This window comes from Silene latifolia, chromosome 3 (assembly GCF_048544455.1).
Source record: "Silene latifolia isolate original U9 population chromosome 3, ASM4854445v1, whole genome shotgun sequence".
Lineage (NCBI taxonomy): Eukaryota > Viridiplantae > Streptophyta > Magnoliopsida > Caryophyllales > Caryophyllaceae > Silene > Silene latifolia.
Window position 1 is genome coordinate 59,819,576 of NC_133528.1, and position 11,903 is coordinate 59,831,478.

General features: G+C 39.0%; 1 non-coding gene across 1 annotated transcript; it reads right to left on the reverse strand.

The window, feature by feature from the left end:
- Positions 1-6,176: 6,176 nt before the first annotated feature.
- On the reverse strand, positions 6,177-6,283 carry LOC141650789 (small nucleolar RNA R71). Its single transcript, XR_012546804.1, has one exon. It is a non-coding gene; the product is annotated as a small nucleolar RNA R71 (small nucleolar RNA).
- Positions 6,284-11,903: the final 5,620 nt, after the last annotated feature.

Genomic DNA, 11,903 nt, shown 5'->3' on the forward strand with positions numbered 1-11,903 from the left:
ATCTAATAGCAACTATAAACAAATTTGTTCATCTTAATGTTTTTTGTTTTGATAATAAAAAAAAAGGGGGCTGTTTTGTTGTTTTTTTTCAGCCGAGAGGAAAAAAAAAGTGGTTTTTCGTTTTTTTGTAAAGGCCGAGAGCTGTAGAAAAAAAACAGTTTTTTTGTATTATGGAAATGCCGAGTGCATTAGAAAGAAAAAAAAAACAGTTTTTTTGTATTTTGGAAATGCCGAGAACTTTAATAAAAAAAAAATTTGTTTTTGTTTTTTTGTTAGTTTTTGGCCAATATTGATTATACATTAAATTTATAATGTATGATTAATTGTTGTGAAGAGGTTCACAAATCATAGATACCTAATTATTTTAAAAAAGTTTAAAATAATGTGAGATTAATTCATATTATAGGTCAATGTGAATTAAGATTAAAATTAATGTGAGTAATTGAGGAATTGTCACTTAATTTGATCATTTAAATAGGTGGTTTGGGTAAATTAATCTACATAATTAAGGAATTATGTCTTGTATGTTTAATTTTATAGTTGATGCATTTTTTTTTAGTTGAATGAATCGTTGAATGGATTTATTTACGTATTTTTGCAATCGGTTGTAATTTGTAATACCTAGTGTGGCCTTAGTTAAATTATGTTTTCGTAATGATGGAAACATAATTTTTAATGTAATTTGAGATCTCGAATCTCCTTTTATTTTCTTTAAGTATTATGTTTTGAAATTAGAATGTAAATAGGTTTATTTTGTAATTTTATTTGTAATTTTAAAGAAGACGAAAGATGGATATTGGAGCTCACTCCCGCTACATGGACCAAGATGGAACATCAAGACAAGCTTCTCGGGTCCAAGGATGGATTCCGAAATTGTATTTAATGTTCATTTTGGTAGATAGGCCACACTAGGACTTTATTTTGTTTTACGTTTTACCGTTCTTATTGCTTTTCATCACATGTTAGTTAGTGCATCATATTCCGCCTAAAACCAAACCACCTACTAAAATGCCTGAAAATTGACTCATATAGATTGAATGTTAGTTTTCATAGACATACAGATGTCACACCTTTTAAGCCATCACCTTAGTTTATTCATTCTCGCATGCTAGATATTAGTTCACTTAAAATGAATTTAAATAAAGTTGATGTGATCTTCCTCTAAAACGGAAATTGAGACTAGTCTTTATAAGGGCAAACAACTATGAATCCCTTCTTCGTCGGTAGGCATATAGGACCTTACTCTCCATATGACCCCTTCTACGTTGGGTAAGTTGTTTGTTTTGACTTAGTTTACCTCAACATTATAATCCGAAGAGTTTCTCGTGATTATGATGGACTAAAGATAGAATTTACAGAAATTTATCGACCAAGAATTCTAACAGTAGAATTAGCCAAAAGGTTGGCTTATCAATTTACAGATAATTGAGTCTTGGGATCATTTATATAATTCTTGAGGGAGGTCAATTGTATAAATGCTAGAGTCTTCGCGTTATAACAGTATTGCATTAGACTTAAATCATAACGATGAGTATGCTTATTATATTTTCTTCTTCTTTTTCGCAGTGTAGAATACGTTTATTTTGATAATACTGTTACAACAAATGGCTGGAAATAACGAAATTCCAATGCCAAGTGCCACACTTGGACGCGAGTCCTGGCTTAAAGTTTTCATGGACAACATGAATCAGTTCACACGACTGAAGACTGATGGGTCCAACTTTGCGGACTGGGAGGCAAGACTACGGAATGCTTCGCCATTCCGACGGTAAGCTCAAGTACTTAACTGAGCCAATACCGGTAAACCCAGGCCCCAATGCAGGAGTTAACGAGTCACTTGCTTATAGTGACTTCGTCATGGAAGCGGGTGCGATAAAGAACGTACTCATCTTTGCAATGGAAACCAATTTGCAGAGACGCTTCATTACCCAAGGTGCAAACAAGATTTTCACCACGCTCACTAACGAGTTCTCAAAAGCACCGAGAATCGTTACTTATGAGCATACCTGTCGCTTCTTTGATGCGAAACTTCAGAAGGGCCAACCGGTTAATCCACACATTCTTAACATGATTGAGAATGTCGAGAAATTGGAGGCACTTGATTGCAAAATCAGTGAGAGCATAGTCATTAACCATATGCTTTATTCACTTCATGATGGTTTTGCCCTTTTCAGGGGAAATTACTACATGAATGACATGAAGAAAAGTCCTCATGAGCTACACTCACTTCTCGTACAGACCGAGAAGGATATGAAATTGAGTGGGAGCATGAAGCAAGATGTTCTCATGATTTCCAACAAGAATAAGGGTAAGGGCAAAGCTCCCGACGACCTAACTATAGGTAAGCCAAAGTTTAAGAAGCCAGGAAACGGTAAGAGTGGACCTGGTGAGACTAGTGGCTCACAAGGCAAGGCAAAGAGCAAGGGCGGTGACATTGAGTGCCACCATTGTCACAAGACTGGACATTGGAGGAGGAACTGTCCCGTGTACCGTGAGGACATAAAAGCAGGCCGCATCACTCCTGTTGGTATGTCATCTTATATTCATATGACTGAGATTAACCATGCAAGTTTCGGAACTTGGGTACTTGATACTGGTTGTGGTTCTCATCTGTGTAATCATTTGATGGGCCTAAAAAACATCACACCTCTCGGAAAGGGTGATGTGGACCTGCGAGTCAGGAATGGAGCTAGAGTTGCTACAGTCTCGAAGGGAACATACGTAATCCAACTCCCTAGTGGTTTTGAGTTATTTTTATATAACTGTTACTATGTACCCAGTTTATCTAAGAACATTATTTTTGTTTCCGTACTCGATAAAGACGGTTTTGCATTTTCAATAAAGGATAATAGCTGTATTTTCTCTTTTAATGAAATGATTTATGGCAAAGCAGTTTCCATGAATGGAATTTACATCTTAGATCAAACTACAGATATATTACACGTGAATAATAAGAAATTAAAGGTTGGTGACAAAGATCAAACCTATCTATGGCATTGTCGAATGGGACACATAAATGAAAAACGTGTAAAGAAACTCGTCGAGAATGGACTAATCCCGCATTCGATTTTTCTACTTTTGGCACGTGTGAATCATGTCTCATTGGCAAAATTACTCGAATTTCCTTCAAAGGTATTGGAATGCGCGCTAGTGACCTATTAGGACTCATACATACTGACGTATGTGGACCTAGTTCAATTACCGCTAGAGATGGCTATAGATATTTTATCACTTTCACGGACGATTTTAGTAGATACGGATATATCTACTTAATGAATCATAAAAGTGAGTCCTTTGAGAAATTCAAGGAATACCAGAATAAGGTTGAGAACCAACTGGGTAGAAAGGTTAAAGCACTCCGTTCAGATTGGGGTGGCGAATATCTTTCAAATGAGTTTGATCAACACCTTAAAGACTGTGGAATCATTTTACAGTTAACTCCACTTGGAACACCTCAATTAAATGGTGTGTCCGAACGGAGAAATCGAACATTACTTGATATGGTTCGATCCATGATGAGTCACACGGTAGTACCTAATTCATTATGGGGTTTTGCTCTTTTGTTAGCTACTCTTATACTTAACCGAAGTCCGACTAAAGCTGTCGACAAGACTCCATATGAAATGTGGAGGGGAACGGTCCCCAACTTGTCCTTTATTCGAGTTTGGGGCTGCGAGTTGATGTGACCATAATTAGAGCATATTTAGTCCCCGAATTAGCCTTGTTCCTATGCTTTTTAGTGCATATTTGAGTCATTTATTGTCTTTAGTTCTTTGTTTTGCATATTCTTTGAGGTTTTGATCCCTTGGTAGGAAAGGAGTGCAAACCTTGCATTTTCATGGCAAAATGAGACTAAATTGATTGAATTCAATGACCAAGCATCAAGGAGAGACAAGATTAGAAGGCCTTTGTACATACTATAGTAGATGGGAAATGATAAGAAAAGATCCTTGCATCCCCGAGGAAATCCCCAAGGACTTTATGAAGAAAAAGGAAGAAAAGAAGAAGAAACGAGACTGCCCAGCAATCCGTACGTCTTCCCCAGAAGACGCCCGTCCCCCATCCACAATCCGTGCGTCTTCACCTTCAGGACGCCCGGGCAAAAGACCCAGAAGACGCCCGTCTTCTCCACAAGACGCCCGGGCAGAGACCACCAAATCCGCCTGTCCCGTGCTAAAGACGCTCGGATTCCCAGGCAGACCCATTTCGTCTTCTTCAAGCTTCAAGGAAGGATGCACATCTTTTTCTTGAGACCGGAGTCTCCCTAGAGACCGGAGTCTTTCCAAAAAGATCGGTGTTTCCTCAACAAGGGACTTAATCGTCATTTAAGCCCTTAGTTAACCCTAATTCACACACCTAATACCCACTATAAATACCCCATTAGTCTAATTAGAAGAGCATGTTCTTCTTAGAAATCTTTAGTGTAGTTAATATCAATCAAATCTCTCTTTAATCTTGTAATCAACAATTAATCAAGTTTTAATACAAGTTTTATTTCCTTAATCTCTCTCTTGTTCATCCTTTATTTTGGGTAATTGAAGATTATTTGGGTTATTATTGGGAGATTGACAACCTTCCAATCAAGCATCAAGTACTTCTTTTATTCTTTGCTTTATTATTGGAATCATTAGTAGGTATAATTCTCTTAATCCCTTTTTAATTATTGTTAATTACTTTCATTTATTCATCATGTTTTACTTTGTTGGTATGATTGACAACCTTGCTAGCATGTTCAACATGATAATGAGTGAGTAGTCTCCTTAGCTAGGGTTAATGGGTAATTAGGGGAAACCGACATGGGGAATGATTCATGCTTAAATTAATATGCTTTCATAGTTTATTTGCTTGCTTGTTGTGATCTCAACTTATGCACATGTTATGTTTGATGAAATGTGAGCCTATGAATCTTTGCATTTTTTACCCATCACCTATCTTTTCAATGAGACTTGTAAGACATAAACCAACTCGAGTCTCAATAGACCATGCATATTGTTGAGTAGGGAAGATTAAGTCGACTTGTAGGTGTTGTACAGTCTAATCGATTCGGCTCCGGGACCCAAACTTTCCTAGGATTGTAAGATTTAAACCAACTCGATCCATCACAACAATAATTGCTTGCTTGTAACTTGAGAATATGTTTGTATGATCAATTCCCATGAATCCCATATGACCCCATGACACCCTAGTGCTTTTTATCAATTGTTTATACCCCTTTTAATTCATCTTGCTTGTTTACTTTCATTGCTATTTAGTTTAGTGACCTTCTACATCAACCCCAATTGTGACACCCCTTAAGACACCGCTAGTTGCAATAGAAATCTCATCTCAATTCCCGTCCCTTGGGATCCGACCTTTACTTGCCTCTTTACTAATTGTAGAGTTGTTTGTGAAGTTATAAATTGTGTTTTGGTCTAGTTGCTCCTAACGACAAGTAACCGAAAGACATAGTCCCGACCAAAAATGGCGCCGTTGCCGGGGACGGTGTTAACTTGATTTAGATTTTCTTACATTGTTATTAGTTGTGTCTTTCTTTGCCTTGGGGAAGTAAAACTCCTCAAGGTTTGTTCTAATTGTTTTCGAGTTGTTTGATATTTTGCATGTCTAGAAGGTCACAAGGTGACTTGTTACCCTTTGATCGCGAAATTGAGAGAACTTTGACAACCAATAGAAGACTTGCTAGGAGAACTTTGAGAGGTATTGGTGAGGTTGTAGATATTCAACCAAATACTATTGAGTTCATCAACCCTTTTGCAAGAGAAGGTGAGGAGAACCCAACACAAAACCCAACACAAAATCAACCCACAATGCCTAAGTTTTCATCACATTACGTACCCACCGAGGAGAACCTACCCAATGGTACTCCCACACCACAACATCTAACCGGAAATTTTATTGCCAAATCCGCATTTATCCAATTAGTCGAAAGAAGCCAATTTGGGGGGATGCCTAGTGAAGACCCTCACTCTCATATGGAGACCTTTTGTGACTATTGTGATGCGATTTCTCAAACCGGTGTAACTCAAGACCAAATTCGATGGGTCTTATTTCCTTTTTCACTAATTGGCACCGCGAAACAATGGTTAAAAGGCTTTGATAAGGCTACTCTCGGAATTTATTCTTGGAAGAAGTTGGCTCTAGCTTTCTACAAAAAGTTCTATCCACCGGAAAAGACTAACATGCTAAGAGCTCAAATCACGGGCTTTAAGCAAAGGGATGAAGACTCTTTGTATGAAGCTTGGGAGCGGTTTAAGGGAATTTGTCGCTCATGTCCTCACCATGGACTTAGCGAGTGGTTCTTGGTACAACAATTTTGGAATGGTCTTTATGAAGATTCAAGGAACATTCTCAACATGGGATCAAATGGAATGTTCACCGAAGTTGATGACAATCAAACTTGGAACAAAATTGAGGAAATGGCGGTCCATAACTCACAATATAGTAGACCTCGCAAGGCTACTAGAGGAGGAAAGCATGAAGTGGACTCCATTACTCAATTGGGTGCTCAACTTAGTGCTCACATTGATACCATCAATTTGAAGTTTGAAAAAGCTATGGCTAGACTTGAAGAAGCCTCAAAATCACCAAAGCATCATGTTAATGCCATGACGGCATCTTCATCAATCCCAAGTGGGATATGTGAGAATTGTGGAACTTTGGGATATGACCAAAGTGAATGTAGGGGAACAAATGAACAAGTGAAAGCTTTTCAAGCATACAAGAGTGGTACCCCTTATTCCAACCATTACAATGAAAACACCAAATTCCATCCAAATATCTCATACAAAAGCCAAAATGTTCAAAACCCTCAACCAACATACACCCCACCTCCCATGAGAAACCAAAATCAAAGACCCTTTTACAACCAAAACCAAGGTTACCAAAATCAAACTCCATACAATCAACAAAATGACCAAGGTTTTGATGTTCAAAAAGCGGTACTTCAAATGCAAAAGAATCAACAAGAGTTTTTCACTCAAATGCAAAAGGATAGTCAAGCAAAGGAAATCACCATCAACAACATCCTAGCTCACACCAAAATGTTGGAAACCCAATTGACTCAACTAGCATCTTCAAGCTCACAAAGACAAAAGGGGCAATTACCACCTCAAAGTAATCCCCCAAGACATGAAATGGTTAGTGCCATTCACTTGAGAAGTGGTACAATGTATGAAGCACCAAAGAAGCAAGTTGAGGATGAAGTTGTGGAAGCTAGTGACAAAGAAGAAATTGTGCATAACTCCAAGGATGGAGAACCATCAAAAGAGGAAATTTCAAAGAAAAATGAAGACAAGGTCAAGGAGAAGGAGCCCATTGTGATTAGACTTCCTTTTCCAAGTCGTCAAGCCAAGCCCAAATTCGATGACCAACTTGGAAAATTTATGGAAATTGTGAAGAATTTGGAAGTCTCAATTCCTTTCACGGAATTAATCAATCACGTGCCGGCCTATGCGAAATACATGAAAGACATCCTCACAAAGAAGAAGTCGATCCGGAAGCTTGAGACTATCGCCTTCACTAAGGTGAGTAGTGCAATACTTCAAGGGAGTTCACCTCCAAAACTCAAAGATCCGGGAAGCTTCTCAATACTGTGTACCATTGGCGACACCACGATCAACAAAGCCTTATGTGATCTAGGGGCTAGTGTGAGTGTTATGCCGTACTCGGTAAGTAAAAGGTTGGGGATGGGAGAGCTTAAATGCACCAATATCACACTCCAAATGGCCGATAGATCGACGAAGACACCATTAGGGATATGGGAAGATGTTCCCGTAAGAGTTGGGAAATTTTTCATCCCGGTGGACTTTGTCATTGTTGACATGGAAGAAGACTCCAACATTCCAATCATTCTAGGAAGACCTTTCTTACACACCGCGGGTGCGGTGATTGATGTGAAGCATGGAGAGCTTACTCTAGAAGTGGGAGATGAGAGCATAACTTTCAATCTTGACAAGACCATGAGAGCTCCCCGTTTGCATGAACCATGTTTTATGATTGATCATTATAGCCGGAAGGATGATAGGAAGAAGTCGAAACTCCAATGGAAGAAGAAAATTGAAGATGCTCCATTCAAAGAGCAAGTGAATTGTAACAAAGAGAGCTTGAAAAGCTCACCAAAGTCAAGCAATGAAGAGGATGGCCTTATTGGCCAAGACAAGAAAGTGGGAGAGTTGTCTCTATCAACTCAAGAGATTTGTGGTCTTTGGGACGATGAATTTGAAGGGATTTTCAATCCCTATATTGGTAATGCTATCGATCAAGACCGACAACAAGGGCAAAGGTCTATTGAAGATCTTTATCATGATAATGAACAAGCTTTTGATTACTTCTTCAAGGTGTTGAGCAACATCAACAACACCTTGGACATGCCCCCATGACATCTCACTAAGGATGAGAGTTTGGTGGAGTCCTCCCTAAACCACCATTTGTAAATATTTCTAACTCCCTAACTCGCATTTTAATTCTTACATTGCATTTTTGTCATTTTTGGATTTTTATACTTTGATCAAGATAATTATCATTTTTGAGAGAAGTGAGGGAGGGACTAATGATTTCAATTGATGTGTAGTGCTTTAGCTTAGTGTGGGGATAACAATTGCCTAGGCTATTCATGCCTTAGTAGTGCCCCTACAATGAAGAACACGGGATTTTGAAGAATGAAAAATGACACAGGATATGCAAGTTCACGGATGGAACTGAATCCGGGTAGAACAGGGAGAATCCGAGCGTTTTCATGGGAATCCGCCCGTCTACATGCAATCCGGGCATCTTTGTCAGAATCCGCCCGTCCACCTGAGTTGAAATTTTGAAATTTTGGGACTGGTGAAGAATCCGAGCGTCCTGCAAGAGAATCCGCCCGTCTCCAGAAAGACGCCCGTCCTGGAAGGAAAGACGCCCGTCTTTTTGGCTGAGAAAAACAAGAAAACTCACTGGAAGAGAATCCGCCCGTCTTCAGCGAAAGAGGCCCGTCCCGCAGTTGATAAATCCGAGCGTCTTTGCTAAAAGACGCCCGTCTTTAGGCGAGAATTCTGAAGCCAAAACAGGCAGAATCCGAGCGTCCCGACGGAAAGACGCCCGTCTTCCCCTGCTATTTCAAATTTTTCGGGTCTTTTATAAACCCCATCCCCCATTCATTTCTTCATTCAAAACACTACACATAAACCCCAAAACTCAAAACCCTCATCCTCTCCATCACCAAAACAAGATTTCCTCAACCACATTCAACAAAATCAAATCAAAACTTCCTTCTAACAACAATTAATCACTCCTCTTCCAACAAAAATCAAACCAAGCACCAAAATCTTCAACCTTTGAGTCAATTTTTGAATTTATAAAGGCAAAGCCTTTCATCTTAAAATCGATTTGGGTATACTTGGAAATTGAAGATTTTCACTCTTTTCTTGGTCCAATCATCAATGGCAAGGACAAAAGGAGCAACAAAGGCACCTAAGGCAAAGGCACTCTCAACAAGACAAAAGAATCTTCAAGCAAAGAAAGCCTCATTGGCTATGGTGGTAGCTAGTTCAAAATTGGAAGTGCAACAACAACAACCTCCCTTGGAAGCAACAACTTCAACAACTCCGGAAATTGCTCAACTTTCGAACTATCCGGAGGTAATTTTCATTTCTAACTCCCATAGGGAAACATTTGCCAAGTATGCTTCTATCCACCAAGTTTATATGTGAAGATGCCTTGAACAAGTTGGGTGTCCTTGAACAAACTAAAGCCTTCTTTGAAGCCATGGGGTTGGGAAAATTATTTGCTACAAAAGAATTGACATACCCCTCCCTTACCTTAGAATTCTAGAGTTCTTTGAAAGTTACTAAGGTAGAGACTAGAGAAAACATCGAGTTCCGCCTTGCAAATGTGAATAGGCGCATCATCTTTGAAGAATTGGGTAAAGCATTGGGTCTTAGTGATTCACCTAGCTATTTCAAGAATCCCGTAAAGTATGTCCCCACTCCTCTTTGGGAGGCGATTTCCGGAAGGAAATTTGAGAACTATCATGCTAGTCGCGCTCTATTAGTCCACCATCCGGGCATTAGAGTGTGGCATAAGGTCATCGGGAATACCATCATTGCAAGAAAAGACACCAACCACTTTACCAAGCTCGATTGTGTTCTTCTTGAGTCGGCCTTAAATATTGGAAGGGAATTCACCACGCCTTACAATTCTCTAAGGCTTTTTGTGGAAAGATGGCTAAATGTTGATTGTGGAAAGCAAGGCACCACCGTTATTGTAAATGGAGGTCTAGTCACTCTTTTGGCTAAGTACTTTGATCCGAATTTCAACAAGGATAGCAAGTATGTGGCGAAAAAAGGGGGTCATCTCATTGATATGGATGCTATAATTTACAATTACAAGTGGGTCGCTCATAACCCTCTTGACACCAAGTATGGGTGGCTCACCAATGAGGCTAGATCTTTTACTTTTCCTTCTAAGATTTGCCGTTTGAGTGTCCATCGGACTAACTACCTCCTTCCCCTCTCAAAAGAAGCCGAATACATCATCCGACAACAAAGGGGTGAAATTGAAATTCCCTCCTCCTCCATTGTCACACCACCCTATCCATTCAAGTACCAAGAGTTCAAACCCGAAGGTGTTGAAGCAAGCAAAGATTATATGACTCTACTTATGCAAGAGATGCACAAACAAGCTTTTAAGGATTGGGAAGATGCATACTTAGCCCAATATCCACCCCTCCTTCATTTAGCTAGGCAAGGACTACTTGATCCTTCATGTCCTTTGCCTAGTTGGGCGGATAGGGAAGTCTTCTTTCCGAGTGCATCTAGGGGTGAGATTCCGGGTGACGATGAGGTTGTCGGTGATGAGGTTGTTGATGATAACATTGAGGAAGAGGCTAGTGATGAAGAAGAAGAGGATGAGCAAGGAAGTGAAGAGGGAAGTGGTGATGAGTCCACTTCTATTGAGGAAGATGATGATAATGATGATATGGGGGAAGACTAGAAAGCTTTGGAGGCTCCTACCCTCTTGAGGTTTGTCTACTTATTTCTTTGTTTTTATTTATTTATCTTGATCATGGTTGGAGTAGTCCTAGCAACATAGAGGACTAACACCTCGGCCCCATTGAGGTGTTCTTATTTCATTGTTCCCACTTTTGAAAATCCAAAATGACAAATTTAGTTTCATGCATTGCATCTTGTGTGCATGAACTACCCCCAACTTTAGGACATTAGAAATAATGTCTAACTCGGTTTGGGGAAGTACATGCATACGCAATGGGAGGTAATCTAAATTACGCTCTCCGTCATAAACAAAAACTCATGCATCATGTAGTGTAGATTAGTATAGCTTGCATTTAGTGTAGAAATCATGCATCATGCTTGCATAATTTCCCATCATTTTGGCCATTGAGGACAATGCCCATATTAGTGTGGGGATGGGGAATTCTAACTTAACTTTTATTCAAAAATCCAAAAAAATTGAAAAATTTCAAAAAACCATAAAAATTTGAAAAATTGAAAAACCAAAAACAAGTTCATTTCCTTTGTAGTGTAGTCATGTATATATTGTTGTATATATTGTGTTTGTTTTATCCTTGTTCACATTGATTGACTACGCCACATCCGAGACATGAGGATATTGAAGACCGCATGGTATAATCTTTCCAATCTCCTTTTTCCTCTTTATGTTAATGACTATGTGACTTTATTTTGATCGATGTGGTATAACAATGTGAACTTAGGACTTGCATTTAGTTTATATGGCATATTAGTTGGTAGAATCATTTGCATTAGGATGTTTATATGCTAGTTGCATCATGGCATGTAGTTGCATGTTAGAAAAATTTTGTGAAACCGTCTACTTTGGAGGCTTGACAAGTGTATATAGGCCCTAGTATATGCTTTTTCTTCTTAAGACTTTGCTTGTTAGAATACTTTTAA